General features: G+C 40.9%; 1 long non-coding RNA gene across 1 annotated transcript; it reads right to left on the reverse strand.

Annotated features, from left to right (window-relative positions):
* Nucleotides 1–611: 611 nt before the first annotated feature.
* On the reverse strand, nt 612–4,090 carry LOC113029674 (uncharacterized). Its single transcript, XR_003273460.1, has 3 exons — nt 4,062–4,090; nt 3,908–3,960; nt 612–890 (listed from the first exon to the last, which is right to left on the reverse strand). It is a non-coding gene; the product is annotated as an uncharacterized LOC113029674 (long non-coding RNA).
* Nucleotides 4,091–7,048: the final 2,958 nt, after the last annotated feature.

Below are 7,048 nucleotides of genomic sequence, written 5' to 3' on the forward strand. Positions count from 1 at the left end.
GACCATAACTCTTTCTTCCTCCCCATAGACTTTGTCAACACACCTAGGTCCCAATATGTACTGTTTCCAACTTCAACATCCCAGCTGTGAGTCCCTGAGTTAAAGCCCTCAGAGCCCAGGACAGAGTAAAACCAATGAATCCTCTCTGGATTATCAGGAAGCTGCTGCCTCTCTCCTCCTCTCACACTGGTCAGATCTTCAGACAAGATGAGGTCTGGGTTTGCAGTGTTTGGGTCCAGGATGAGAGGAGTGTAGGAGACCATGTACTTCATGTTGTTCCAGATGTTGAAGGTCAGGTTGCCCAGGTGTTTGGCCTGGTCTATCAGAGCTCCTGAGGGCAGCTGTGGATCATCCAGCAGGGGGCAGCGCTGGACTCTTTCCACTGCAGCCTTGTAGTTGTGCAGGAATGAGACGTCTTCAGCTCTCAGCTCCTCCTCTGTGGCTCTGACTGTGTCTGAAAGAGCTGCTATCTCTCTGCTCAGAGCCTCCATCTTCTCCTTCATCATCCCACTCTTCTGCTCCTCTTCCTCCCTCAGTGCAGCCAGCCTGGCCTCCTCTTCCTCTGCTAGAAACTGCTGAAGCTTCTTAAACTGCTCCTTAATCTGCCTCTCTGTGTGTCGGGCCTGGACCTTAATGTGTTCTGCTGTTTGATCAAACTTCACTTTAGCTTCTTCACAAACATTTAACTTCTCCTTTAAGGGCTCCAGAGTTTCCTGAAGTTCCTTCTTGTGTTGTTGTGCAGCTTCATTGATGGGTGTGAATCTGTGCTTGGTGTGTTGTGCTAAAACACAGCAAACGAGACATAGAGTCTGCTGATGGTCCAGACAGAAGATTTTGAGCTCCTCAGAGTGCAGACTGCAGAGAGTCCCTGAAGTTTTCTGATCTCTCTCCTGTAAGAACATAGTAATGTACATTCTTAATTTTTGCTAATTTTTTTGTAGAATTATTTTTAATTGTTTGCTAAATTGTTTTGTTCAGACACATTGCAGGGTCTACCAGGCTCTACAATGGGTTCACCCAAAACTTTGGCTGATTGTGACCCCACCTTTTTTCACCCTTGGCTTGTGTGATCAGGTAGAAGATCAATAGGGGGTTTGTGACCCTCTTGGGAGAACACTACGAAAGGGCTAAAAATCCAGGACTCTCTACCAGTCGCTCTTAGAAGTGAAGAAGCTTATCAAATGAGAGGTGAAGCGTCAACTTTTGAGGATTTACTTACCTGGATGACTGAGCATGCATTAATATGTAAATCTAAGTGTGCAGGTGCCTTTTTGTCACTGGTGGATCTAGAGGACGGAGCATGCGGCTTGGTACATCCCCTGGAGAAGACGTATTTGACACTGCCACGGATGACCAAGTAGATTTATCCTCAGTGCACCCCAACTAGCAGACCCTTTTGTTACTTGCTTGATGATGTTGCTAGTGATGGGATTTCCGTCTCTTTTTGAGAAACGGCTCTTCAAACCCCCTCACTAAAAAGAGCCTCTTTCGGCTCTGAACAGGCTCTTCAGGTTGTTTTGTTGTTTTAATTAATTTATTATTAACAATAATACATAATTATGCAAAAAAAGAATTACTAATGTAAAACAAAGTGGTTTTATTTATATTTGTTTATATATAAATATATGCTGTTGCCCCTAGAGACAAAACACGTACAAACTCCAAAACACATTTCTAGCGTTAACTGAACTTTCTTACCTAGATCACTTAAATTACCAATTGAAAGCATATGTGTATTGTTTGTGTATTTATACTCAAGCACTCATATATAGTCAAATAATTTTAAAAAATGTTCATTTACCTGTTACTACCACACACCAAATCTGGTCGTTGGTACTTGCTGGCTTGTGTAGTCACGAGGTAACAAAAGCTCAACACTGCGCCCAGCATCCTGGAGCACTTCTGTTGTGTTTTGTACGTGTTTTGGAGTTTGTACGTCCTTTGTCGCTAGGGGCCACCATAAATATACTTTTATTTATTCACTCCACATAAAATGTAATAAATAAATCATATAATACAAAAACCAACTAGTCACAGTTCAACTTTTAACTATTTAAATTTTCAGCTTTTTCCTTTTAAACAAATTTTAAATGAAACAACACAAAACGCTGCAAACCACAACACAATTAAATATAAATTAAAATATGAAAACAAAAAGAAGACGCATATTCTCTGTCATATGGGCCTGCATGAATAAACTTTCTGAATCCTTTATCATCCGCAACTGAAAATAGTTGTGGATGATTACTATACCTTTCTAATGTGACGTTGTTGTCCCTGGCTCTCTTTCTCTCTCTCTCCCTCTGGCTCTCTTCCTGTGTTACTGAGAGTGTAACTACCGCCCCTCCCCCCTCTGCCCAGCACAAAGCACAGGCTGCCAAATGTTACCATTGTATTAGTTATATAAACCTTGTTAAAACATTCCTTCCGCCTTCAATCTGGGTTACTGCTCTTAGGTTCCTTTCAAGTTTCTTGCCTCCGGGCCCCTCTGACAGTAATACTCCGTACATGATGGGAATCCCCCAGCAGCCTACACCTATTGCACCATAACTAATGGACGATTTAGGGCATTTAATCTCTCATCAAAGAAGTTTCTTGGTGTGCAGTCCCAGATTTTAAGCCCTTTGGGATTTTCCCCAAAAGGGATACTCCCACACTCCGCTACTGATTCTCTACATAATCACATGAGTCAATGTGTTAAAACAGGTGTAGGTCACAATCAGCCAAGGTTTTGGGTGAATCCATTGTGAAAGCTAGCCCCACCCTATCATGTACATGATACTTTAGTCAAATGGCCAAGGATGTGAATGGCATTAAGGCGTCTGGGAAGGGATCTCAAAACTGGATTATAGATGGCAGACAGCTGAATGCTGGAATCATTTTGGACAGAGAAGACAGATGGTTTAAAAGACTAGTGAAAGAAGCCTTCTATGTCCACTGTTAATGACCATGCTTGAACAGAGGCAGTGGCTTATGACACCGACTGTCTGTTGTGTAGCTGTTTTCAAATACATTGATATTTATTTATTCTTTTTCTTCAACTCTCTAGTAATTACTTCTTCCAAACCATCAATATGTATTTTAGACCCCGTTCCAACAAGACTGGTCAAAGAAGTCCTACCATTAATTAATTTCAATTTAAAATATTAAAATTTAAATTGTTTAAATATTATCAATCTATCTCTATTAATAGGTGACATGCATGGCTAACCTGCCATTTACGGGTAGTTCAAGATCATGCTAAAGAACCTCAGTAAAGGTTGCCAGCAGTAATCAGAATTCAAGGTTCCATTAATCATGACAAGTTATCCAGGTCCCGAAACACTTCTCTTCTCTTGGCTGTCACACTTTCTCCCTCTTCCTTATCTTCCCTGCTTAGCTTCTCATGTCTTGTATAGTCTTGCTTATTCTCTAACCCTTAGAGACTCTCCCAGACTTGTTCGCTAAAAAAAACAAAAGAAGAATTATCCCGATTGTCCTGTGGAGGCATTCCCTGCCGGATACTCTATGGTCGGTTGTGTCGTGTGTCTTTTGTTGCTGCGAGTGTTTCCTTTGTTTCTTTGGCATTATTGGTAAAACGGCATTGCCGGCTCTTTAAGTTAATGTCGTTTGTAATACACCTGTATCATTTGTAATAAAGCTATATTAATACAGAACAACTCTGTCTGTTTTCCTTTTCATTCTGATTCCGGACTCATTTGTTACTGGTCCCCTCACTCACATGCCTAGACCCCTTCGGGGGGAACGTATCACTAATATTAAAATATGAGTAGTTCTTTAAAGCCAGGTTTACAAGTGGCTCATTTATGTACTAACTTTTCTCTTTCCACTATCCCTTCAGACAGTCTTTATAGAAGCTGTAGCTACATAAAAGAACAATGGGAATACTGAAGATCTCCTGACTTACCTGACAGCAGAGATCCTCCTCTGATCTGGAAGCCATTGAGTCTGTGAGTGAAGCTGAAAACAGCAGACAGGAAGTACAGTCAGTCCTGGCTCCCCTCCCTCCTCTACCACCTTCACTGAAACTTCCTTTGAGTCGTGTTTTTGCTCAAACTCACATTCAGTGTGTGGAGCGTCAGCAGCTTGAAGCAGCAGTGTTGGAGTTTTCCACTTTTCTCTCCTGTAGCTGGACTCACTCAGAGGAAGCTGCTAGTTTGGTCTGAACTCAGTCTGATTGTCTGTGCGTCTCTCTTTAATGAGGACGAAAAACAGGGTAGAGACTCATTCAACTACACCCACGTGTGTCTGTGAAGGTTCTCAGTCATCCAGGTCATCGTAGTCAAAGGAGCTTGCAAAGAAAAGCGTCTGGACTTCTTTAAGTTACTTGAAACTTTAAGTTTCAAGTAACTTAAAGAAGTCCAGTCCAGTTTCTTTGCAAGCTCCTTTGACTACACCCACGTGTGTGTTTCATTCCAGAGCGTAGCTGTTTGTCTTCTTAAGACAGGTCAAAACATGTAAACTTTTAAGAAGCTAAGAAGACAGAGTGCCCTTCAGTGGTGTAGTGTATATTCCACAGCAGCCACAGGCACAACTATGAGTTTGTTCTATTGGGATCTGTCACGCATTAACACACAAAGGTGGACTCTCTTTGTATCTCAAGCTGTCGTTCAGCCTTTAGGACCCTTGATGATTTTCTTTTTTGCTAATTTAATCAAAAATATTTAATCATGATGCTGTGAATCCTTTTAATAACAGAACAAAGTTTAAAACAGGCAAACCTTTTCTTTTCTCTAAGATATTTTTGTTTCCCCACCTTTTTTTGTCTCTATGCACCAGCTGATGATCACTTACCTGTTCCTTATGCTTTAATGAAGCCACTACTAACCAGAGTGGTGGATCTTCACTGGATTGTTGAACTACTAACAGTTAGCGTAACATGGCGCTGATGCTTGTTGTCTTGTTACCGTCATGATCCGGGTGAGTTTCGGTGTTTTCCACAGAGTCAGCAGTTCCACCTCTGGGAGGGGCCATTCATTTCATCTGTTGACATATAACACCAGCACTCTCCACTCCTCTTCAACAGAGTCTCAGCTAACCAAAGTTAATGTAGGCCACAATAGTATTTGTGAACCGCTTAAGTGAATTGCATTATCTTTCCTTGTGATACTCGTTTATAATAACTCTCCTGATGCAAACCTTCCCCAGAAAAGCTTCATTCAGAGGCAGGACTTCTAGACAGTTTTCTCAGCCATGGCTTTGCTCGCCCTATGCACCTGCCTGCCTCCCTGCCTCAGCTTCTGGAGTTCTGGATTCCTCCCCACTCACTCGGACAATTCTCCCCTCCATGCTACTCCTCCACCTGCAGCAAGTAAGCACCAAAGGAACACTCTACACCACAGTCAGCCAACATTTTCCCGGAACAATACCTGAACTTATGTTATTTCCATATCAGGGAATCCCCATGAACCAGCCATCCAGTATGTCTACACCCTTTTTGGCCACAAAGTCATAGAAGTGTCATTTTCACTGTCCAAGTTTCTCTGATTGCTTTCATAGCTCAGGTTGCATACGTACTTCACAGTTTTGCATTATTCATAGTTTATGTTCATTCCCACAGTTCACGGTTTACTTGTCTTGTACATTCACTTGTTTCTCTAAATAAATTTGGTTACTAAACGTTTACCAGTGCCTCCGTCTGAATCCTACATTTGAGTCCTTTTTCTCTGAGTCAGCCATAGGCCTGACAACTGCCTCTAGAAGCTGTCTCATTTTTATGTGTCTGTGTGTGTGTGTGGGTGCAGGCATCTGTCTGGACTCGTTTTTGTTCTGCACTACAGTACTGATTAAGAGCAGAAGAAAGAGACGGATGGTGAGTGGGGTGGGAGGGGGGTAACTGAGTTAGTAACTAAGTTACAATATTATGAAAGTAAACAATTACTAGGGAAAGTAACAATTGCATTACTTTATAAAAAAGTTTAACCCTCTGGGGTCCAGGGTATAATTGGCCGTTTTCTGACTACATTGACCTCTACATTTCAGGTTTAAAAGCTGTTTATCTTGTCTTGTTTGGTATCATTCTTTCAGCACAACCTCACATCTAGTTTTATAGTTTTTTTTTTTCATTTTAATATACTCTATTAACACAACTGATTAATCCATCTATGTTCAGACAAAATTTCTTACTGTAATAACCACAACCATGTTTAACGACTCAATTTCAAAAGTTCAAATGCAAATATAAATTGTACATTTAAAAAAATCTATGCACAAGTTTAAAACTCGTGGTTTACAAAACTTTTGCAAAGTTATATGCAACTATTTACCTAAAAAACCTTTTTTTTCAGAACCATTCCAAACTATTTACAGAACGATCAGGTGTTCTTCATCAAATAAGATCCCACAAAAATTATTTGTGCCTGATACCTGCAGACCTGACATCAGGAGGTGTATCGCTCCTCCTGTTTTCTGGCTTTGGTGGCTTCTTAGCAGCACCTGTGACATTCAACAGTTTCCTCACAGAGATTGCCATAGTATCTTGATGCTATGCCATCTTAAATCGGTCATGTGATTGGTTTACCCTGACTACTTTATTCTTCCTCAGCCAATGAGCAGCACTGCCTGCGTAGCTCCCGGTATGCTGAAGACAGGTTCAGCTGTCTATGTGTTGAAAAATAGTAACGCGTCTGCACTTGTTAGTAATGGCATGGCAACAATAGAAATAGTAATTTGTTAGATTACTAGTCACTGAAAAAAGTAATGCCGTTAGCAACACCATTATTCCCATCACTGGTGTTGGGTGTCACAAAATAACAGATTACACAAAGTACATTACTTTTTTCAGCGTTGCTTTAATGTAACATGTGATTGTACTAAATTCAGTAGTTAGTTACAATTACGTCGAAACAAAGGTACAAAGGTTCTTGTTTTTATTCGACAAAAGGACAAGAGCACAACTCTGAAGTGTAAAATGCATAGAGGACAGGTGTTCTCCAGACAGATCATATGTTAGAATTTTATTTCTATTTTAGCAGAAACCCAAGACTTTCAATGGTCAGCTGGTGTTTAGAACAGAGTTGAATAAATAACCAAAATTAACCCCCCAGAA

Source organism: Astatotilapia calliptera, chromosome 9 (genome assembly GCF_900246225.1).
Source record: "Astatotilapia calliptera chromosome 9, fAstCal1.2, whole genome shotgun sequence".
Taxonomy (NCBI): domain Eukaryota; kingdom Metazoa; phylum Chordata; class Actinopteri; order Cichliformes; family Cichlidae; genus Astatotilapia; species Astatotilapia calliptera.